This window comes from Physella acuta, unplaced genomic scaffold (genome assembly GCF_028476545.2).
Source record: "Physella acuta isolate Inbredline_101_S28 unplaced genomic scaffold, ASM2847654v3 ptg000406l, whole genome shotgun sequence".
Taxonomy (NCBI): Eukaryota; Metazoa; Mollusca; class Gastropoda; family Physidae; genus Physella; species Physella acuta.
The window spans coordinates 337,260-363,593 of NW_026731925.1; the positions used below are offsets into that span (position 1 = coordinate 337,260).

General features: G+C 32.8%; 2 long non-coding RNA genes and 1 pseudogene across 2 annotated transcripts; 1 reads left to right on the forward strand and 2 right to left on the reverse strand.

The window, feature by feature from the left end:
* Positions 1-1,839: 1,839 nt before the first annotated feature.
* LOC131942466 (sodium-coupled neutral amino acid transporter 7-like) lies at positions 1,840-11,777 on the reverse strand (annotated as a pseudogene).
* Positions 11,778-14,857: 3,080 nt separating this feature from the next.
* On the forward strand, positions 14,858-16,747 carry LOC131942472 (uncharacterized). Its single transcript, XR_009386760.1, has 3 exons — positions 14,858-14,933; positions 15,485-15,541; positions 16,572-16,747. It is a non-coding gene; the product is annotated as an uncharacterized LOC131942472 (long non-coding RNA).
* Positions 16,748-22,408: 5,661 nt separating this feature from the next.
* LOC131942475 (uncharacterized) lies at positions 22,409-23,574 on the reverse strand. Its single transcript, XR_009386762.1, has 3 exons — positions 23,552-23,574; positions 23,392-23,442; positions 22,409-22,535 (listed from the first exon to the last, which is right to left on the reverse strand). It is a non-coding gene; the product is annotated as an uncharacterized LOC131942475 (long non-coding RNA).
* Positions 23,575-26,334: the final 2,760 nt, after the last annotated feature.

Here is a 26,334-nt window from a genome sequence, read left to right on the forward strand (position 1 = left end):
GAATAATAAAAAAATATATACATAAAATGGTATTTCATATGTTGCGTGGAACACAAGACACGTATAAAACGAATACTCAGACGTAGATATATTTATCGTTTTGAGCCTAATGTTTTAATTGCTAATAAATTAATAATAATGTTTTCCTTTTACTGTCGACAGATATTCTGTGTTGCATGTGTGTGTTACTGAGTAAAACGTTGGTCGTCGTGTCTATTTCAAAACATGTGCGATTAATTTACTCGATATATTGAAGTTGAGAATACGTTTTGATGTATTTGCCCTGGTAGCAATATATCGTTTTATTTAGTACATTTTTTTGAAGAACCGAAAAGTTACTCATACAACAGAAGTTTCAAAGAAAAAACAAGACAAGTCCCAGGAATCGCATGTAATATTGCTTGCGATGGTGCGGAATGTTTGTGCATAATGCACAACATGTACAGATGAAAAAAAATACAATAAAACAAAAGAAAATAAACACCATTTGATCTCTGTGCACTGAAAATTACATAAGCCAACAATTACATCGTATGTTGCCTTTAGAAAGTGGTTGGTCAAATTTAATGGAGCTTACTCAAGTAAGATAGATTTTGAATACGCTTTGATGTTTTGTTTTGTTTTAACTTTTTAACGAAGTCCAAGGATATTCATGGCTCTTTTGCAAGCCATGTTATGCCACACAACATAATGTTTACATTTATGTTTTCAATTATATTATTTCTCGAAAATTGGTTTACAATTAGTAGTCCATCAAATTCTATGTTGACGCGGAATATACTAACATTTTGGCTGTAGCAATAGACACAGTACAACGTTTTGTGATCAATACACAGACCTACCGTTTTAGATAAATAGTTAGAAATGTTTAAAAAAAAAGAGCATCGTGCTGCAATCAGTGTTTCTTCCAGACTTTTTTTCTCCGAGGGGGGGGGGGGGGGGGGCATTTGATACTTTCGGGGGGGGGGGGGGGAGCGGGGGCGGACACCATTTTCCGGGGGGGGGGGGGGGGCGAACACTGGTTACAGTATGTTTTCTATATAAATTCCATTTCGTTCATGGGGGGGGGGTAGACTTTCTTCAGCGTGGCTCCGCCCACCCGAAGAGATGCCTGGAAGAAACTGTGGCTGCAATAGGCAATACATTGTGTAGTCCTATCATTTCTAAGTCGGTGGTAATTTTACTCAGCCTTAGCATATTTCGATTTTTAATTTTGTATACCCATAATGGGGTGCTGCTATTTAGCGTGGTTTAAGAATGTTAGAAACTGAACTTTAGCCGTTGTTTCCATTTTAGAAAGCTGTTTTAACAAATTGCAATAGAAAATGATTAAAATACTCTAAATATACCGATCCCTGTGAATATTTTAGAAAAAAAAACCTGTATGTTCGGGAGTGACGTCATAATTGGGGCTATGTCTTGTTTTTGACGATGTCTAATGGAGGGGAGGAGGGAAATAAAAATCTTCACCAAGAAATGCGTAACGTCATGGATGACCCTCTACATTAATGAGTGTGTAGTTTGCTGGATGTTTCGATTCTTGGCGTAGATATATCGCCTTCTGTTTAGCACCATTTGTTGTGTAGAAATCTATTTTTAAATAAGCAACCTGTTACTCTTATAAGTTGTTGACAACAAACGCTGTATCACTTAAATACTGTAAGGCAGATAATATGTAGCATGTTTCCTATCTTTTGCATCTGTTATTACTGATTTCGTTTAAAGAAAAAATTGATTTTAAAGTAATCTTGGAGAAAATGAGCAAAAGATACATTTTAATTATTTGCATTTAGGCCTATATCCAATTAACACAAAACCCACATGGTAGCAGTATAAAATCTAGTTGCATGAGAACGTGGACGAGTCTGGCTTGGCTGTCTGAATGTCCATAACCACTACCGACACGATGAATCCAAAAATAAACACACCGCCTATAATAAAGAAGATGGCCATCGCTCTTAACATGTACACACTCCGGGGCTGTTTCTCGTCCGATTCAATTCTAGTCTGCATTGTCTTTAATAAGCATAGACCTGAAAAACAAACTAATATATTGGAGGATTTATGATTTATTATATTATGTATAGGACACAATTTATTTTTAACTTTTAATATATGTAACACATGTATAAAATACACACATAGTATATACCTGTTTGAATTAATTCAGAACAGTCTTCTTCTTCTTCGTTCTTAATTATTAGTGTCGAAGGGGATCGAGATTTATCTGCCAGTGGGTTTGAACTCGAGACTTTGTTCGAATTTATCAACCATCGACCACGCCGCCAATTAAGCGTTACGTGTCAACTGGTTATGCGCCATTGAGGCCATTGACTCCGATTCTAGCCTGCTTTTCTTTTTGGATTTGCTTCCATAGCCTTTGTTCAACCAAGAACAAACTACAAGACAGCAGTTGTTTAATTTTGGAGTTGTCTCTCCTAGAGGAGTGGCTGTCCCCAGCTAACGAGCCTCATCTGCCCGAGGGTTCGAACTCGAGACTTTTCGGTTTAGCAACCATGAGCTTTACCGACTCGACCACGCCGACTCCTATTCAGAACAGTGAAATGCCGGTAGACGAAATTGATTGAATTAATTACTAATTCCATTTAAACCTTTTTTATAACTATGGTCTTGTTATCTATCTATCTATATACTACTAAAAGTCAAGTTTGTTTACATGTTTGAATATTTATTTTTTTGTTTTTTTGTTTGTTTGTTTGTTTGCCTGATTGACTATCTCGCATGGTTGCACTCATCGTGGAAAGCTGTAAAATAGTATGTAGGTAGAGAAATTTTTTTGTTTTAAGACAGACTGTTAATCACACATTTATTTAAAGACGTTAATTAATTTATTGATTTATTCATACGCAGAGTAACCCATTTTTTTTTTAAAGTTTAGAACGACCACTACACTCGGCGGGACCGTGACGTCACAGTTTTTTGTTTACTCTTTAGTACAATAAAATGGCGGCGTCTATCGAAGAAAATTGTGTTCCCATTCAAAAGTTTAACGCGTTCTAAATCTAATTTTCTGTCGGTCATAACTTTAACAATACGTCCGTTTGCTGTATTTATTACGTTCCAACACTTATATCAATTTTAAACTGTCTTTTTTCATTTAGTTTTACAATAAATTTCTCTAGATCTAAAGATCAGCTGTCGAAGGAAAGTTATGAATCTAGCCTAGATCTAGCCTAGATCTAGGTCACTAGACTCAATGTAAATTCTAGATCTAGACTTAATGTAAATTCTACATCTAGAATCTATTTCAGGCCTTAATACATCTAGAATCTGTTTCAGGCCTTAATTATTTTATATATATCTTTGTTTGTCTAATTTAAGATAAAATTTAATTTGAAAGTTACTACTACTAGACTTAGATCTAGATCTATGCGCGGAGACTCAAAAGTATAGTATAAAAATTCATTTGTGACGTCACGAGTAAATAGCTAATTTGTTAGCGTAGTCCGCTCTCATGCGGGTGGTACAGGTTCTAGACCAATATGTCAATGATATTTTTTTTCAATTTTTTTTTTTTAGATGTGAATGATAAAGTTGCCTATCTGAACTTGGCAGGATACAGGGCAGGTGAAGTAGAGTTCATCTGTTTCTTTGTCCTAAGCATATGAAAGGATAGTGTGGTCAGAGACATGCTCGGCTGGAATAGTTTTTTAAACGATAAAAACATGTTGTCTGAAACTTGGCGGGACACTGGGCAGGTGAAGTAGAGTTGAGTAGGTCACATGTGACGTCAGTATATGAAGGGATAGTCCGAAATCGGTGTTTTCAGTGTTTTTAAAAGATAAGAAACATATTTTTGAATGTGGGGTCTGTTTTTTGTGACGATAAGTGACACTGCAGTAGCGTAGCGAGGAGGGGGGGGGGGGGGGCGGGAGGGGAGGCGGGGGGGGGGGGGGGGAAGGGGAGGCGGGGGGAGGTGGAGGGGGGAAGGGGGGGGGGGGGCGGGGGGACATATGTTGGGGCGCCAAAATGGTTTGGAGGAATAAATTGAAAGGTTGAGGGGGGTTCAAATCGAAAGTTTGAGTGGGGGGGGGGGGTGCACATCAAAAGTTTGAGGGGGGGGGGGGTTGAAAATCGAAATCTTGGGGGGGGGGGGTTAAAATCGAAAAGTTTGTCCCCGGGCGCCGGGAAGGGTCGCTATGCCTCTGAGTGACAGACGTGATGTTTTTTATGGATGACCCCCGAAACCCACAGTTATCCAACGGATGACGGGTATTCTAGTTATAATCTATAATTCATTAACATACCAGGAAAAATAAACATAAAAAATGAAGATAAGGCGCCTAGAAGCTGTATGACCACGCCAATATTAGGAATGTAAATAGAAAGTAGCAGGGTCAAGGTGAACCACAACAATGTCGTTATGACACGTCGTGTCTTTTCTTTGTGCAACATGTCTTCTTGGCTTATTTTCCAGAACATTCCCCACACTGTGTCAAGTGCAGACCTTTAAAAATAATGCCAAGAGCTTAGCGTTAACTGCATGTAATGTGTTTTTTACTGTCGATTTTAATTCAATTAATTAAACATTGTATTTAAATAGTTGAGAACTACCCTATCAAATCAGTAAACAAAAAATATCTTGCTCAGAAATAAATATATAAAAAAATGTTTAAAATATATTCATTTAAAATTTTACATGTGCTAGTAATAAATTAGTTATAGACTTGCCTCCCACAAAAGCAATAAATTGGATAAGTGGTGTATATTTTGGCGGCAAAAATTACCACACCCACCATGACCTCTAATGTAGGTTTAAATGACAGCAACACATCATGGGTAATGACGTCACCAAACTGCCCAATAAGAACAAAAAAAATCATTAAGTAAAAATGTGAATTCATGAAAATAAAAAATGTAAACAAAATTTGACAAACGACACTAGGTTGCAGGTCGTACACACATCAGCAAAATGGTTGTATGTGCAACGAGTGTTAGTCAAGTCTCGTCGTGGTTGCTAAGAGCTACGAGAGCCGTTCATCTTTTCGCTGTTAGAGATAAAAATAAACTGGACTGGAATTTTTCCAGCAGTTTTTAAAAAATCTCCTTACATCTCTTTTGCGGCTTAAAATTAAACCTGTGGAGTTGGGCCCTCCACATTGTAACTGATATTATTTTAAAATTGAAACCTTAAGTGAAACTATCTCACGTCGTAACTGTAGGATATTGCACATTTGCAACGACCACTTATTTAAACCCACATCCCATTTACATTCACAATGCATGACAATCAATATTAGTTGATAGACTGGCAAATGGAGTATATAGTAGACCATAAACACGAAAATGCTCAATTCCGACCATGGTCTCTAGCCCGTCAACCCAGCTCTAACGAGTACTCAGCTTATAATATCGGTGGTGCTTCAAGGTGCTTAACACAATATAGTAGATTCGAATACATGGGACGGCGTGTTCGAATAGTACAGTATACGAATGCTAACGCAAATGTCTCGAGATCGAATCCTGGTTCAAGTCTGTAAACGTCAGTCAGTTTTAAGAGAAACCTGAATCATGTTAGGGATTGTAAGAATGGCTGGGCATAATGCTGAACACACTATCCCTTCATATGCCTAGGTCCCAGAACAGGTGAACTCTACTTCGCTTGCCCAATAGACTGTCAGGTTTGAAAGGGGAACTTTACAATACAGAAAACATCAGAAGTCTTCATCAACCATATTGACTTTAATATCAGGAATAATATTTGAATTACATGTATTCGAGACAAGGTGAATTTTGAAGCGTAGAATTTAATCGTTACCGAATTAGTATCAGAAATAACCAAATCTATATACAAACTATAACAATCTTAAACATAGATACACTCATGATTGCAAACCTGTAGATAGCCCAGAGTTGCAGTGAATGTGTAGATTAGTACACACAATATCATGGCAAGTGTTACTGTTTTAGAGAACTCTCTCATGTTACGTTTGGCCATACAGGAGTAGATGGGGATGACACTGACATGTCCCTGGAGAATGTCATTGTAAAATATGTTGGTATTCTCAATGATTTCTACTACAATCAAATGTATCAAAATGTATAAATCACATACCTACATAAGCTCATTTTAGCTGCAGTTTTGCATTATAAATATAAAAAATATAAATTGAAAGTTTGACCACGCGCCGGGAAGGGTCGCTACGCCTCTGAGCTACACGCACATCTAACAATAAAGAATAGAAACATTGATACTCACATCTTAGGCGAAACACATGTCTGGAATCACAAGAAGCACATCCGCCCAGGAATGTGGCCTGAAAAATTGATGTCTGGTAATTGCAAGTGATAAATCTCCTATATGAAAGGAAAGAAAAAAGTGGGTCTACGATTCGTAATGTTTTAGTTCTAAATCGCTGTTTAGCTGTTAATATATATATATATATATATATATATATATATATATATATATATATATATATATATATATATATATATATATATATATATATATATATATATATATATATATATATATATATATATATATATATATATGTATATATATATATAAAATAAACATTTTCATTCAAAGAGTATAATAAGTATTGTTTAAAATTTTCAACCTACTGTGTGACGATAGTTCCTTTATTTTCGTGAGGTAGAAAATACTTTATGGCAACAAGAAATACTATATAAAAGATACCTATAACTCCAGTGATGCTTGTAGAAAAACATAAAACATCAATACCATTGCTTTAAAACATAAATTTAAAATATCTTAGCACAACAAAAAAATAATTTTTATTATAAAACTAACACAAGGGTATTGATATAATTTAAAAATTTTACATAATTAGACTATATTAGTAAAAAATGATACGGTTACCTATAAATGTTGCTTAACTTATATGATTTCAATGCCATAATGGGAAGCGCGAGAATTGAATAATCTAACTATGTTGAGACATTCTGCTCTTACGTATTCTTTTCCAAAATTGTCTTTGGAATTTTTTTTTTATACAGGCAGATCTATTTCAAAATTTGGTAGTTCCGTAACAATGAACAGTATATAATAGATACATATCAACACACACACACACACACACACACACACACATATATATATATATATATATATATATATATATATATATATATATATATATATATATATATATATATATATATATATATATATATATATATATATATATATATATATATATATATATATATATATATGTATATATATATGTATATATATATATATATTTTTTTTTTTTTTTTTTTCTGAAAATTACTGTAAGAAATATCTAAGAGCAAGCATTTATAACACTTACCTGACAAATCTTAGAAAGTCGATCCTTTGAGGAAAACAAAGTGGCAGTATGAACGCTATACTTGTGACTGAGACAATGAAAGCTTACCTGACAAATCTTAGAAAGTCGATCCTTTGAGGAAAACAAAGTGGCAGTATGAACGCTATACTTGTGACTGAGACAATGAAAGCTCTTGTCATGTAGAAAGGGTTTGTGGTACAGTACTCGTCACGAACGACCTTCAAGAAAACTGAAAGAAAAACAAAGAACTTCAATGGTTAAACAGGCGGCTAACACCCTAGTGTGGGTTGTACCCCTCCATCCTGTGTTGTGCGTCTATCAGCAAACTACTTCCTAACAGAAATTATTTAATGTTATTCTCACGGGGACACCTTCCCCATCAATTCACCGAAGCAAGTCTTACCCTCCCCCCCCTCCCCATCAACGAAATTTAAAAGAAAATATAATGTATTTCGAAAATTATTTACTTTAGCAACGCCCTCCCCCCCCCCCCCAACTCCACCCCCAAGTAAAGAAATTAATAGATCGCAGTTTTTTTATTCAGAAATTTTTTGGACAAATGTAAAAAAAACCTATCTGAATATTACTTGCAAAATAATCAAAGCTAAGAATAATAACTGTTTACTATTCAAAATGTAATAATATTCTTTATTTTTACTGTTCGACCCTTAAAAAACATTCAATGGTCGAAATTTTTAAAGTTTTCAAAGAAACGTTCTTATATGTATTCCCATTAATTATCCAAAGATTCCTGGCGATCGCACGGAGACGTATTGTGTAAGAGCAGACACACAGGCCCACGTACAAACAGACGGACGAATCGGTATTATTTATGTATATATATATATATATATATATATATATATATATATATATATATATATATATATATATATATATATATATATATATATATATATATATATATATATATATACATTTATTCATAGTCAATCAGTTGTTTAAAAATTATTTTTAATATTGGTATTTTACAGAATTAATATTAGCAAAAAGTCATTTGATAAGAGACTTTTAAGAGCTTGGAAGAAATAATGACCAACTATCAATAAACTAGTGAGTTTATGTAGGTATGGTGGCGGTGACAATAAAGATAATAACAAAATTGACAGTTTTAGATGAGTAGTTGGATATTATAGACAAATAATAATAGCAATAAAATAAAAACAAATTAAAAAATTATAAATTGCACTGCTATACAAAGTAACTGACTCACATATTTCCCACTGGTCTCCTATGAGAATAAAGTACGTTATGCATATGCCAAAGCTGTAGAGTAAAATACAGACAGCACATGCCAGCTGGGCTTTAGGGCCACATAGGGAGAGAATCAGGTCTTGGTAGGTATTGCTGCCCTTGATGTCAGAACAGTAGCCAAGGATGAGAATCGTCAAAAAGGCAAATACAAGGAATACCTGAAAATTATCATTTTTCTGGCTTTTGTTACAAAATGACAGATAATACAGACACTTTAAAACGATTTTGTTTTGGGTGTCAGACGAATTAGCGACATATTTTAGTAAGTTTTTAGTTGAATGAAATAGGGTGATTGAATTAGTCTCAAAGTCAAGCGCGATTTTACAAATAAACACACAAAGTCACAAAGGGATTTTAAGCGACTATACCATACTCGCAAAAGATAGGAAATATTAAAAACAAAACAAATGTAAATCTAAACTAAATCTAGGCACTCTACATAAAACAGTACATTTAATATGCTTTCTGCTATAAAGTCAAAGATCGCTTTAGAAATCTACTATTCATTTTGGAAACTGTTTCTATTATTGAAGAAAGCAAAAGTGTTTTGTTTTCTTAAATTATGTGCACTGGATAGTTTTAATTAATAAGATTTTTTTTAATATTATTTTTTAAGTTCCAATTTTTAGTAATTCTTTCTGACTGAAAGAGGCTACGACTAAAATATTTAGTTGCAATTCGGTCAGCAGCTTGCAATCTCTAAAAGACAGAATTCTTCCTTTTCCTCTTCCTATGCTCGACACTCAGGCAAGAATCCACTCAACCGTGACCAAACTGTTATACACCCAAATGCCAGCTGCGTGAGCTATAGGTTTTTTTTTAATCGTGTCAATTTCCTTTTTTTTTTAAAAAATTTGTAATGCCAAATTAGATAAACATATAGATATTGTTGCATTAGAAGAGGGTTAAAAATTTAATTTACAATATTTGCTCATCATACAAAGAAACAAAATATAAACTAAACAAACACAAACAAACCGAATGTGATATAAAGAAATCTTAGAGTTATTATTTTTTAATTGAATATAGAGCCATCTGATACATGCATATTCTTTCAACAGAATATTCTAATCTAATATGCTTAATTAAACTTGAAATTTTAACCAACTTACTGACTGGACGACGACTGACACCAAGACCCCACCAGCCTGGTGATAGGCCATGGGAAAGTTTAAAAGTCCAGCCCCTAAAATAGCGTTGACCAAAAGGAACGACGACCCAAATAATCCTGTTCCTGAATAAAAACAAAATCATTAATTTTAATTAGATTTTTATCATAGTGAAAACAGTAATTGTAAAAATCTAAACTAAAATTTACACAGATGTGGATGTGGATGTGGATGTGGATGTGCATGTGGATGTGGATGTGGATGTGGATGTAGATGATGATGTGGATGTGGAAGTGGAAGTGGATGTGGATGTGGATGTGGATGTGGATGTAGATGATGATGTGGATGTGGAAGTGGAAGTGGAAGTGGATGTGGATGTGGATGTGGATGTGGGTGTGGATGTGGATGTGGATGTGGATGTGGATGTAGATGATGATGTGGATGTGGAAGTGGAAGTGGAAGTGGATGTGGATGTGGATGTGGATGTGGATGTGGATGTGGATGTGGATGTGGATGTGGATGTAGATGTAGATGTAGATGTAGATGTAGATGTAGATGTAGATGTAGATGTAGATGTAGATGTAGATGTAGATGTAGATGTAGATGTAGATGTAGATGTAGATGTAGATGTAGATGTAGATGTAGATGTAGATGTAGATGTAGATGTAGATGTAGATGTAGATGTAGATGTAGATGTAGATGTAGATGTAGATGTAGATGTAGATGTAGATGTAGATGTAGATGTAGATGTAGATGTAGATGTAGATGTAGATGTAGATGTAGATGTAGATGTAGATGTAGATGTAGATGTAGATGTAGATGTAGATGTAGATGTAGATGTAGATGTAGATGTAGATGTAGATGTAGATGTAGATGTAGATGTAGATGTAGATGTAGATGTAGATGTAGATGTAGATGTAGATGTAGATGTAGATGTAGATGTAGATGTAGATGTAGATGTAGATGTAGATGTAGATGTAGATGTAGATGTAGATGTAGATGTAGATGTAGATGTAGATGTAGATGTAGATGTTGATGTAGATGTAGATGTAGATGTAGATGTAGATGTAGATGTAGATGTAGATGTAGATGTAGATGTAGATGTAGATGTAGATGTAGATGTAGATGTAGATGTAGATGTAGATGTAGATGTAGATGTAGATGTAGATGTAGATGTAGATGTAGATGTAGATGTAGATGTAGATGTAGATGTAGATGTAGATGTAGATGTAGATGTAGATGTAGATGCAGATGAAGATGCAGATGCAGATGCAGATGCAGATGCAGATGTAGATGCAGATGTAGATGTAGATGTAGATGTAGATGTAGATGTAGATGTAGATGTAGATGTAGATGTAGATGTAGATGTAGATGTAGATGTAGATGTAGATGTAGATGTAGATGTAGATTTAGATGTAGATGTAGATGTAGATGTAGATGTAGATGTAGATGTAGATGTAGATGTAGATGTAGATGTAGATGTAGATGTAGATGTAGATGTAGATGTAGATGTAGATGTAGATGTAGATGTAGATGTAGATGTAGATGTAGATGTAGATGTAGATGTAGATGTAGATGTAGATGTAGATGTAGATGTAGATGTAGATGTAGATGTAGATGTAGATGTAGATGTAGATGTAGATGTAGATGTAGATGTAGATGTAGATGTAGATGTAGATGTAGATGTAGATGTAGATGTAGATGTAGATGTAGATGTAGATGTAGATGTAGATGTAGATGTAGATGTAGATGTAGATGTAGATGTAGATGTAGATGTAGATGTAGATGTAGATGTAGATGTAGATGTAGATGTAGATGTAGATGTAGATGTAGATGTAGATGTAGATGTAGATGTAGATGTAGATGTAGATGTAGTTGTAGATGTAGATGTAGATGTAGATGTAGATGTAGATGTAGATGTAGATGTAGATGTAGATGTAGATTTATAGATACATTAGTAAATTGAGAATATTTTACCTTTTTTTGTAACGGTACTTCCTTTAGACTCTTTAAGTTCTGCTAACGCATGTAGCTCACCATTACCATTTACAGAGTATCTAGATAGATCCCTCTTCTCTTTAACGGGCATCACTGTTTTTTTTAAGAGGCGTTTGAAGTATAAAACAAAATTCTGTTGATAGAATTTTACATTCTTGTATACAGAGTACAGAGATATTACTGTAATTGTGTACAATTCTTACACGAAATAGCAAGGATGTATCGTAATCGTAAAAAAGTCGTAATTGATATTTTGACACATTTTGATATTTTACAATCTTCCGGTCCTTGACAAACTCTGTTTTGGAATCCTCTGTGTTTTATCAATAAAGGTTATCAAAGGTTTTCTCGTGTAATCGTGTGTGTCTATTTTTCAAATAAGTACATAGAATAACATTTGATTTGCATGGCTCAGAAAGATAGATTTCTAATAGACACAAGCTGAAGAATTTTTACCTACTGATTAGGCAAATATTCTCATTAAATATGAAGTGAGATGAACCTTTAAAGTAAATACGATTTCAGGGGGTTTTTTTTCATTGTGGGGAGAAAAGTATATGTTGTATGCTTACCAAATTTGTCAAAATAAATATTTATTAAAAAATTAGTAATCAACGAAGTTAATGGCTCGCAAGAAGTACCAATATCATAATACTAATATATGCTTGGTAATTCTGCGTCAAGCATGTTTATATTTAAAAAAACGCTTATGTGTGATTCTAACTAAATGAAATATATATTGTAACGAAACAAAAATATACGTATAAATAATTACCTTTTTTATTGCAAGACGCCTAAAAAATGTAGCAATTTTGCCTAACACAATTTGAGCATTTTTTTATATAACACAGACCAGCTAACGTCACATTAACATAACGGATCATGTTTCGTCATTTAAAACATTTCTATGCAATTATTATAATATGTATTTTTTAATGTCTAATTGGAAAGTGTGTTACCGTGCTATACATAATTCATAAATATTTTTTTTTTGTGATGCTGCTTTTTAAAATTCTAAGTAAATGTCCATATAGTTTACAAAAACTGAAAAAAAAACCATTATTTATTAAGATAGCTGATTACATAACTGCAGGCCAAGTAGGCTATAGTTTATTTAATTTTATTTGTTAACTATAATATTTTTAAAGAAAAAAATATTTGAAGAATAGATCACGGTTGATATTTATTTAAAGAAACCTATTAAATTCAGACAAACAGAAACAAATCTTTTAAAGGAGAGCACCTACATCAAGCTAACCGTTTGAGAACATAAGCAGCTCATTACAACATTTATTTATATAATCAACGTGGCGGTTGTTAGGGTGTCGGAGCTTATGGACGCTAACTCCAACATTACGAATTCTAATTCCGAGCAAGTGATTTTCCTTGAGGGGTACAGCAACTAACTGCTGATTATTGTTGGTACACCTACACGATAAAACAATATTTTAAAAATCTAAGCTTAAATTTTTGGCAGTTTACGTAACATGTCATCAGAGTTGGTTGTACTCAGGGACACTCTACCAGGATTCAAACTCGAGACTTACGGGTTAGCAGTCGAGCTCTCTACTGCTAGACCACTCTGTCCCAACCCACTTTAGGGAAAGTAAAGGCGGCTGAGCATCGCGCTGACCACAAGCGAACTCTACCTCACTTGCCCTATATACCGTCAGGTTTAAAAAAGGGAACTTTACTACTTTTACATAACATTTAATGTAAAGGTTAATTCTAGAAATAAAATATTTATGAGCAAAAGTTTTTTAAACTAAGTAACATTTTAAGTTTTAAAAGAATGAAATGAATATAACACTTTAAATGCAAAAATATTGATACCGACACATTGTATGAATAGAGACAACAAAAACGCACCCCACAAAAATTGTAATCATTGAATAGATAAGCTTTTATTGTCAAATAGCGATGTATATATGTTAATATCTACACCTAGGTTAAGTGGGATGTGTTGTATATATTCAATTAATTAATTAATTTTAGTTCCCAGCTGTTTTTGAAAGGCACATTGTCACAAACAAAAAAACAGGCCTTAATTTTACTTGCACTGTTTGAAATTATGTGAAATTAGACTCAAGTTTCTCCTATCTTTCTAGAGCATTTACAATCAGCTTTAATGTTTAATATAGTGTTAAAATAAATTATCTGTAACACATATAGCACACATTTATGTTAGGAGTCCAGGGGCTAGCTATACATAGTTATGCTACAATCAGTAACACCTTGTTGGGCATAGCACCTCACACATAAACACATCTTACGGCCAATGCACAGAATGGTCAATAATTGTGCGCATTGACCGACTTCGGGCTGTTGGAGTAACCTATTTATACAATTTTCAAATACTAAAATTAGAGAAATCTGTCGAACGCAAGATGTTGGAATTGCAGTTGAGTCAATATTAAATCTACAATTTTTATCCAAACCTTATATATATGCTAGTAAACTATATATTTATATATATATATATATATATATATATATATACACACACATATATATATATATATATATATATATATATATATATATATATATATATATATGTATATATATATATACATATACACATATATATATATATATATATATATATATATATATATATATATATATATATATATATATATATATATATTACCAAATATATTTAGTCTTTTAAAAACAAACATAAAAACAATCATAATGCTCTCAAATCTAAGTGCATAAAGTAAATGTGTTTATGTCAGCACTGGTCAAAGCGTAAAACAAGTTAGCTTTGGATGTAAATCTTCGTGACACATTGCGTGTATTGTATAATATGCAAATATTTAGATTCCGTATACATAGGTTAAGAAGTCCGGAGAAAGCAACTCTATTATTCACATTTACCGATGTTGGTATTCAGGAAGACACCTAAATCTGGATTTTTAGAAATAAATTGTCTTAGACGACATAGTTATTGGGCTTGTAATGACGGTGGGGGAATGTGGGCTGTACATACTAGCGTATTAATCGCGGTTAACCTACGCATAATCCCCTTCCTACTAGCTTGCTTTGTAAAGCAGTAAACAATAAATGCTCCACGAATCTGCAAGTAATAAAATATGCTTAGTGCGCGGCTGATAATTAACATGTATACGTATGTAAATGTTATCCCGCTATTTCCTTTATAAGGTCCACGATTGTTCCGTAGAACCAACAGTAACATTTGGTCGTTTTATTTCCTTACCGAAAAACTCAAGAAACTCTTAAGGTAGGTCTTTTCTAGCTGTTGTTGACCGTGTATAACCAGTTCCTTTGTAACATGTGAAGGTTAATTAGCTCTTAGACACGACATAAAACTAGAAAAACAAAAATTAAAATATTTGAAATACAATTACTGACATTTTTATATAATGTGTATAAGATACAAGAAGTTTTTATATAATTAATAAAAATTGCTGTTATTTTTTGTGATTATAGGGTTAAATATTTACTGATCTTTCTGCTTTTTTTTTATTGTTTTGTTTCTGTAAGAACAAAAAACGCGTATTATAGAACGATAAATACAAGTTAAAAAAAAAGTGAACAGTTAAGAACCGTTTAATTTATATTGGCACAATTACTTCAAACAAATGCCCTTTACTGGAAATAAAATATTACAATGCCAACGACAAAACTTAAATATCAAACGTGTACAAAATCGCTAATTAATGTTGATTATCTTTTCCATTTGTCAGAATGAATATTGAAATTATTGTGTATTTAAAAATGGCCAATAAAAATGAAAGTTATTGTCATTTAAAATGTGTCTTATATTTACAGTAGTCACCATGAAGCTGTTCTGTATTTTCTTCCTTCTGTTTGTGTTGTCTGCTGCAGGTAAGTGGAATCTTATATATATATATATATATATATATATATATATATATATATATATATATATATATATATATATATATATATATATATATATATATATATTAAAAACATTTATGTATATATATATATATATATATATATATATATATATATTAAAAACATTTATATATATATATATATATATATATATATATATATATATATATATATATTAAAAACATTTATATATATATATATATATATATATATTCTTAAAATGAAATAAATTTTAAGTTTAATAAATTCATTACTTACTCTTACATCTTTATTTATTAATAACTTATAATTTTACTACAGGGCGTACACTTGCGTGCACTAATTCATCAAGTAGTTATCAGGCCTGTTTGTTAATTTTATTTGCCGGCCGTAGTTCCTTGCCAGAGACAAACGAGATCATTAGACCTGGTTATTTAGTTTTCTCTACTGTAGCTGTGCTAGCTATTGCGATTTTGTTATTACTTTTATAACTATTCCTGCTCTGAGTTTCCCATGGCAGTTGAATACATTTGATTTTACCTAGCTATAACATTTATCCTGCAGTGGCAGAAGATTATAAAATTACGTTATGATTGTATCCTGTTTCGTGAATGAGTCCACGTTGGAGTAGCTCACATATCGTTCTATCACAGTTCACTGTACTCTACTTCATGGGGAGATTATCTCAGGCCTACGTACATGTTAAATTAAGCGATTTCTTTGATTCTATTAGAACACTTAATACAGTGCTAACAGCATATACGATCTATTCTCAAATTTCATATAAAAAAACTATTCCATGAAGAAGTAGACTCTAATCCCCCTACTTGTTGAAGAACACTATTTTACTTATTATTATCAGCTTAAATTGACTTATTCATGTTTGACTCTAGGGCAGCATAAGGCTGTATCCATACCTCTTTCCACAGCTAACATTGAATACACTTATCACGCTACCACAAGCATGCATCGCCTTATTACGTTAAGTACTCATTTTCGTGTCAATGTACTTCAGTTTCAGCTTATCCTGGCGGCAGTGCTATAGATGACAACAAGCGGGGCTTAGATGAATTATCAAGTGTTCAGTCAGCTAAGAAGGATGCTTTGGTCAGTCGTAACGCTATAGTTCCCGGGACGACACTACACTTGCAAGAAAATTCAGAAGATGAAATAAACCGCTTAAAAGATGTATATTATTTGTTTATTTGTTTATTTATTAACATTGCACAATATCTGTGTGTTCGACTGCCAACCCATAAGTCTCTGGTTCACATCTGGTGCTCAAGTATGTACCTCGTGATTAAGTTTGTCTAGAGCTTACTGAGTTAAACGGCTGAATGACATAGTGCTGACAACACTTCATATATCACTAAAACAGAAGATCTAGAACCCCAAGAACCGTATGGTTCCAAAGTGTATTTCGCTTTTTAATTAACTTAAATTATTGAGCCACTATTTTATAATGGTCACAATTATTAAATCTTCTTTTGGCCTGTTTACTTTCATGACCCAAGCTCTGTTGAAATGATTCAACTTTTTTAATTTAAAAAAAATCATTATAAGAGTTTAAAGTGCGTCCAAGTTTTCTAGGGCTAAGCACTAAATCGCTTTTAACATTTCGCCCAAAAATTTCAATGAATTATTATTTTTTAAAAATGTCCACGCCCTTCATAGAAATGAAGCTGAAGTTTCAACAAACGTAACTCAATTATTTTTTTGGAATCTGCATCGATAAAAAGCAACAAAGACTTCCTAAACTAATCTATTAGGTCAATGAGTCATCTGATATTTAATAATTCACTTTTAGAAACAAGTGTGTTCGATTATCGCAATATATTATAAATACATTCTTATTCGTTCGCGAAATTGATCAAGTTAAACCGTAAACATGTACAGGGGGTGGAAGCAGACGTTGTAACTGAAATAGCAATATAAACAGAAAGTGATATTTCAACGCCAAGGATAGACAAAGGTACAGAATATAGTCCAAGTAAAATCAGAACAGTCAGAACCCAACGGGATCCGAATCTACCATTCCACACGGCACCAAATCGCCTCGCCTTCCATGCACATCAGACGTGTAACCACTTCTGCCAATCAGAACAGTGTAAAGAGCATACACTTATGAGAGTTAGGTGCACATCAGAGCTGAGTGAACGTTTTTATTTGAACATTGATTCAAACTCGAAACATTCGAATTAGCACTTGAACTCTCTACCGCTAGGTCAAGTCCATCCAGAATAAGAAACGATCACAAAAAATTCTCAGTGTGACGCGGTGTTAGTTATCAGACCGGATTTCAGTCAGTAAGGTTCCTGAGTTCGCACGGTTCTAATGGGTACCTGTTACGGGTCAGTTGAGGTCAGATTAGAATAGGTTAGAATAGTCTCGAACTTACGGGGAGTGCGTGTGTGAGTGGAGTTCATGTAGATGTGGTTAAAAAAAAACGGCTATGTCTAGCGTTCTTAGAAAAAGGTGTCACTAAGGTTAATGGGTTATCCATTTATTACATCCACACGGGGGGGAGGGGGGGAGTCCGAAAAAAATCGACTTTTGTGGACGCATATGGACTGTTGTGGAGGGGGGGCTCGGGTCCTTGTTGACGTCTACAGGTTGAATTTAACATCGACTTGCTAACGATTTAAAACAAACAAAACAAACACAAAATTTCTATCTTGCATGTAAAACGTGAAATTGAAACAACACTATCGCAGCGTGTAAATATAGCTCTGAAATTACACTTACACCGGGGTCATCTATACAATAAGTAACGTCAAGATATTTGACGATTTTTACCTCACCTAACAGCCGAATTTCACTAATCCACTAAAAACCAGGACCCAACACCTAAAATGACGTCACACCTCAGCCAACCATAACTCTCACAACTGTAATTTAAAAAAAAAAAGCTATGTTGTTTCTAAAATATTTACTGAGCATGGGCCTCGATTGGTTTTCATTTGAAGTTTTTCAGAAAAATAACTACGTGAAGGAACGGCTTTATTTTGGTTTCTAACATTATTGCAAAGGGTGTCCCCCTCCAGCCCCTTCATAGTGTGACGTCATTTTTGGTCGAACCCAAAAAAAAATCACTTCTTTGGAAAGCGAGCGATTAAGTAAACAAAATAGAAGCCATGAACCCGAGGTGGACTTGCTACTTATTGATGTTATAATCGTTAATATTAATTATTAAAATACATTCAATGAGTACAGAAAATAATACTGTGTATCACGTACAGAGAATTATACTATGTTAGCATCCACCCCCCCCATTCTCCCCCCCCCCCCCCTCCCCGCCCCCCTCCACAAAGGGTTGAATATTTTGCATGGGTTTTTGGGTCGATAATGGGGAAAATCCTTGAAATTATTTGGGGGGTCCGTTGAAAGTGGACGCGTATGAATGGTGTCGGGGGGGAGGGGGGGGGGGTTACAATCTGAAATTTTAGTGGACGTCATTAATGGATGACCCCTAACCGAAATAGAACTATTGACTTTAGGATAAAAATTGTATTCTCCACTAAAACGGATGCTATCTTCTGCAGTGTTTCTTCCAGATATTTTTCTCCGGGGGGGGGGGGGCACTTGATATTTTCGGGGGATAGGACTAAATTATCTGGTGGGGGGATGGGGGGGAGTATAAGATTTTAATACAAAATCCATTTGTTCGCAGTTGGAGGGGGGGGGGGGGGGTGGCAGATTTTTTTTGGGGGAAGCGAGTCAACTACAATCAGCCTAAATTCTTTTAACTTTTTTGCCGAAAGATATTTTTTTCACAGATAATTATTAAGAGATCAGTTGTCCTTAGATGATGTGTCTTGTCACCCGAGGTACATTTACAATCTACTTCGACAGCCCTATCTATTTGTTAGGTCTGTTTAGCAATTGGAACTATACTTATTTTATTAAATCAAAGACTCAATTTGATATTAACTAAGACATTTAAGGGAATATGCGCAAGAAAAAAGTCACCAAAATTTTTATTTCTGGTCATAATGAGTAGCTTTGCTTTTTGGATTCCGTGTCAATTTATTAATTCAAACAGTAAGAATTTAAATAGGAAAACATAAAAAATTACATTTTTATAATAGTACACTTTCGCTACATCATATTGCATTAGGCATCATAGAAAGCTGTATTTCTTCGTTATTAGTTAATTGTTATTTCCGTCAAATCTGAAACAGCCAAAACTTTCAACTGGCTTACAATTCACAAATGAAAAGTTCGAGGGGGGGGGGGGTGCAAATCGAAAATTTGCTTCCAAGGGGGCGCCAAATTGAAAGTATGTCCCCGGGCGCCGGGAAGGGTCGCTACGCCTCTGTTGTGTCTCGAGAGAATTTAATGGCTTTCATAAAAAAAAGGTTAACGGTTAAAAAATATCGTTTTTTTCAAAACTTTTGCCTACTAAGTACAGTTTGATATAGTCAACAATTATTGTTGCCCATCTTGTCTTTAGAGTATACCCTTCTTTTAAAACGAACGTAGGCGCCATAGTGCTCTCAGGCAGTCCAGGGCGCTTCGGGTCACACAATAGCCAGGGCGCCAGCGGCTGCGCGTATTGAAGTTTTACTCGCTATGAAGGACTCCTGATTAATGGATACCAAGTGCTAAAATAGCAGCTCTGGAAATTGGGCGCTGAACCGTTTAGTCACAAAAATCGAACACTCTCTGAGGCTCCCATAATATTTTTTCCCCAGAAACTTTCTCGAGAGTATTCTCATCAATTACCGAGAGTATTCTCATCAATTACCCAAAGTTTCATAGCAGTCGGATGAAAGGTGTCGAACTGCATCCGACTTGTATATTTTAATAAACAGTATATAGAAAAAATCGCACCTTCCCGGGCTCCACGATCGCGAAAATAAAAAAAAGATTTTTTGGCAGAAACCTCACCTGAAGTGTTCTAATCAACTCCTCGTATCTTCATGGCAATCGGATGGACTGTATAAAACCGCAATCGACTTTTATTTTTATATACCGTATATAGAGGAGAATCGAATCCCGCCCTGCCGGGGCGCCACCCCTGCAAATTTGACCCCCCAGGTGTATTCTCGACAACTTCCCAAAGTTATAAGTTTTTTAAGGATTAAATGTGTAGTAATGCATAAGAGACAAACAGACACACACATATATTGCTTATATATATATACATATATATATATAGAGAGAGAGAGAGAGAGAGAGAAGAGAGAGAGAGAGAGAGAGAGAGAGAGAGAGAGAGAGAAAGACAGAATGAGAGATATATAATTGATCGACTGCTCCTTGGACTTATTCACGTAAAACTGCAACATCGGTAAGTATATAAATATGCAGAGCACGCAGAACAGCTTATGTTAATGACAATTATTGTAATTTGATATTTTCATATAGGGCCTACATAGCGGCCTAATGCTGAAAAATTGAAAAGATGGTCACCATTAAAGTTTGTTGTACAAAATAAAATTATTTTTAATCTTTAAAATATGTCGTTTGTAATAAGATATTTATTAATGAACTATTTATTTCCATTTAAGTATATTTGTTTATTGAATATGCCAACACAAATGAAATGATTACTAACAGTTAATATGAAAAATAAAACGTATACCTTTTATATGTTTCTTACTATGATTTTTTTTTTGCTGTGTAAACTGAATGAACAATAAATCCACGATCTGACTATTTAAACACGGTATAAATCCTTCAGTAAACTTCAGTGTTATAGATAAAAATTGATTTGTTTATATAAAATAATAAAATAGTTAAAGAAACGTATTTTGATAGTTCAGTTTTTAGTAAATGTGGTTGCATTTTGTATCTATAAGGTAATGAAACTTTTAAGTACTCAGCAACAGCTGTAGGGAACATATCTATAGAATTTGAGTTTTTCTGTAGGAAAATAATAAAAGAAAACGTTGCTATTGATTGTGCAACAACACAATGGACCTTATAAAGAAAATAGCAAAAAAGCTGTTACATATGTATACATGTTAATTATTAGCCGCGAACTAAGTATATTTTATTACTAATATATGCCAAAATCATGTTATTTTGCTTGATGAAACATGCTTGTACTAAATGATTATGTGTATTTTAACCATAATAATGATTATGTGTATTTTAGGCAACTCCCTACACGTAAGCACCGCCAGCATTCTCCACCCACATACGTCCAATAACTCTGTCTTGGAAGTTAATTTATTTTAACTAATCCAGATTTAGGTATTTTCCAGCGTTAAGTCTGAATAATAGACGTGTTTCCTCTTGACGTATTAGCCATTCATCCGAAAAGAAAAATATTTGTTTAACATCAATGCACGCTGCGTGGTAACAAGATATACATTGTAAACAAGCCTTTTGTATGCTTTGACAAGTACAGACTATCAAACGTTCGCCTATATTCAATTAGATCTAAGTAAGACGACATGTTTGTAGAAATTCATGTTTATATGTCAGCGTAGTTATAAAGATCGTGATTTACCTTAGTATCGATGCTGTTTTGAAACATTTACATTGTTATGAGAAAGTATGATATTTTAAATGTAGACATATTTTTAAGGGAATTATATTATTATAAAATATATTTACGTAACATATTTCCAGACTAAACTTTTTCATTATTATAGACTTATTTCTATATTGCTATCTTTGACTATTGTTTGACAGGTAGGATTTCTATCAAGAGGCATAACATGCTAAACTGCTACAGCAAACTTTTGTGCTTCTACAATCTGACAAGAATTAAAAGTCACAAAAATGACGTATTGGAACTTTTATTACTTCCGATTTCAACATATTTTTAATATGTATGGACATTTTCAGCTTTATCTTAAATACAACACCATAGATAAAACAAAGACTACAGTATCTGTTAAATAGATGACATTTTTTTCATTGAAGCTAAAACAATACTCCAATCGCGCTTTTGAAGAAGTTCACACAGTTTTTTCTGGGCTATTTTCTAGCCTTCTAGCCTCTAGCGACTCCAACTCTTGGTGATGTTCTGTGTATAAAATATATTATCAGCATTATATATATATATATATATATATATATATATATATATATATATATATATATATATATATATATATATATATACATTAATGTATATATTTGTAAAAAATATATAAAAAATAAACAGTTATGTATATATATATATATATATATATATATATATATATATATATATATATATATATATATATATATATATATATATATATATATATATATACATACATATATATATATATATATATATATATATATATAAATATATATATATATATATATATAAATATATATAAATATATATATATATATATAAAACTAATTACACATGTATACATAAATAATATATAAATATAACTTTAAATGTTTACATTCTTTATTTAAAGTTCTAGGCGCGACAATCAATGTTATTAACATAGGAAAATAAACTTATGCCAACTAACTATACATCCATCACAAATATATACTTGCAAAACTTGCACCCTGTATTCATTTAAAGTCTGGGTATGAAAATATGATTAGGAACTTTCTTTTTTTTTACCCTTTTGTCATCCGCATATATACAAGTTATCTTCAAAATACCGCAAACGCGTGGTAAACATTACTATAAATCTAGTCTTTCTGTAATTCTATAAATGTTGTCTTGTACATAAAGATGGCACTCCAAACCTCATTACGTTCTTTAAAATGTGTGTTTGTTACGAGACTGACATGTAGCGTTTTAAAATAGTGTGTGTATGTGTGTGTGTGCTATGTGCTCAAACGACTGGTGCCCTCTTTTATATATAGTTGTACTTGCAATCTCTAATTAAAGAACAGAATAAATTAAACTATTGTGAATTTACCATCATATTTCTTTCCTCTGGCAATTCCTACCCTTGGTGATGTTAGGTATTCTGTAAATAGAAAAATACATAATATTATAAAATATCTACTTGCAATCTCTAAATAGAGCACAGAATGCGTAAAATATTATTTAATTCATGACGTTTTAATTTAGTTTACCATCAGATTTCTTTCCTCTGGCAATTCCTACCCTTGGGGATGTTAGGTATTCTGTAAATAGAAAAATACATAATATTATACAATATGGACTCGCAATTTCTGATTAGATCTCATAAAATATTAAAAATGATTTTAAACTATATTTTTAAAAATGTACCATCAGATTTCTTTCCTCTGGCAATTCCTACTCTTGGTGATGTTAGGTATTCTGTAAACAGACAAATACATAATATAATTTAACGTCTATTCGCAATCTCTTCAGAGAGCAAATAATAAATTAAAAGTTATTTGATTTATAAATTTTATTTTTAGTTTACCGTCAGATTTCTTTCCTCTGGCAATTCCTACTCTTGGTGATGTTAGGTATTCTGTAAACGGACAAATACATAATATAATTTAACGTTTATTTGCAATCTCTCAAGAGAACAAATAATAAATTAAAAGTGATATGATTTTTAAATTTTATTTTTAGTTTACCATCAGATTTCTTTCCTCTGGCAATTCCTACCCTTGGTAATGTTAGGTATTCTGTAAATAGAAAAATACATAATGTTATACAATATCTACTTGCAATCTCTAAATAGAGCACAGAATAAATTAAAGATAATCTAAAACTATAATTTCAAAACAAAATTACCATCAGATTTCTTTCCCCTGGCAATTCCCACCCTTGGTGATGTTAGGTATTCTGTAAAAAATTCGCTTTGTTTTTGATTATCACATGTACACATTTTTGATAGATTTGTTATCACCAATATAAAATCTTATTGCATTTATTATTGTTTTATTTTTAATTGTATCATGATATACTATTTACCTCCATCTGCAAACCGTTTTGCTTGGTCCCAACTGTCGCTGTCTTCTGTTCATTTTAATTAAGAGAATTTAAATTCAAACACCGTAACAAAATCAAGCAGGTTTAGTTGATATCAAAGAATGTAAATAGCCAAACACCTCAGGATATTATAAAATGTTTGGAATAGACCTTAGGATATTTGAACAAAAAAAGTATACAATCACTTAACACAATTCAACAAATGCGTTACTAATATCAACTTTGCTAAACTTTGTAACAAAACAGTATTAAGCAGAGAGATTATTGATTTGCGAAAACTGCCTGGCTTTTGTATCCAAAAAAATTTAAATAAAATCTAAGTGTGCTACAGACGGAATTATAACAAACGTTTTGTTTTATAAAAACTAAATACAGTTTTTTGTTTTATTTTTAAAAAATGGTAGATATTTCTTTTAAATTAAGTGTTATATATTGTATATTTTTTAATATTGTATATTTTTTGTATATAGTGTTTTTTAATTAATTTCTCATGTATTAGAAAGTAAATGTTAAATAGAAAATGTTTTAATAAATATTCAATAAAGTGCATTAGGTAGTGTTGATGTTTATAATATAAATATTCTATTTATGTAAAAACAAAATCCCATAACGATCAGATAAAATGTTAAAATCGCTTTACCTGCCGTCACCACAACTGTAAAATAAAAGACAATTTGATAGAAAAAGAAAATATTCTACACATAAAGCATATATATATATATATATATATATATATATATATATATATATATATATATATATATATATATATATATATATATATATATATATATATATATATAACATTTTAAAAATTTAAACATCTATTGAAATAAATATGTTTATATGCTTTAAACATCTATTGTTTTAGTTTTGACATGGAAATCTCTAACATTAAGAAGTATAATTAAAGCGCAATGGCAAACATTTTTTACTTGTTGTTTAACACAGACTTACCAGAAGCAAGAATAAGAAGGAAAAATGAAAAACAGTTGACAGTTTTTAACTGTTGAATAAAGTCATATTTTATATTGCAATTCTAAACAGCTTAGTCGAAAAAAAAATAATTGGTTAAATACACATGGTTAAAATCACTTTATCTGGTCGGCGTGGTCGAGTCAGTACAGCTCATGGTTGCTAAACCGAAAAGTCTCGAGTTCGAACCCTCGGGCAGATGAGGCTCGTTAGCTGGGGACAGCCACTCTTCTAGGAGAGACAACTCCAAAATTAAACAACTGCTGCCTTGTAGTTTGTTCTTGGTTGGACAAAGGCTATGGAAGCAAATCCAAATAAAATACTTAAAAAAAACTTTAAAAAAAAACACGTTTTTCTTGTGGACTAAAAAGTAGAAAATAATTTTTTCTTTTGTGCTTCCTCGAGCTGTGCAGGTTCTTGTGATGACTGACAAAAAACGTGGGTACGTTCACCATCAAATTTCCCGACCTATCTGCCCGACCCACGTTTTTTGTCAGTCATCACAAGAACCTGCACAGCTCGAGGAAGCACAAAAGAAAAAATTATTTTCTACTTTTTAGTCCACAAGAAAAACGTGTTTTTTTTTTTTAAAGTTTTTTTTAAGTATTTTATTTTCTCCTTTTTAGTCCGTTGCCACAAATGAAAAACGTGGTTTTTAAAAAAGTTTTTTATATAGTTTATTTTCTACTTTATCTAATGACTTGATTAAGTATGACTTGACTAAGTGTTTATAAATACACGGACTAAAAATCTTGAGCGACCAGGATTCGAACCTGGGTTGTCGCGGCCACAACACGAAGTACTAACCACTATACGATCACGGCCAGCGCGCTCACATCGATTGGGGCCGAAGTAACTGTGTCAATAGGCCTCCAGTCTTGTCGGTATCTTTAGAAATCATGTCCTCAATTTTATGGTCCTTGGGGCGTAATTAAATTAAGCTAATTACGGTCTCTAATTGCTAGTTTTTATG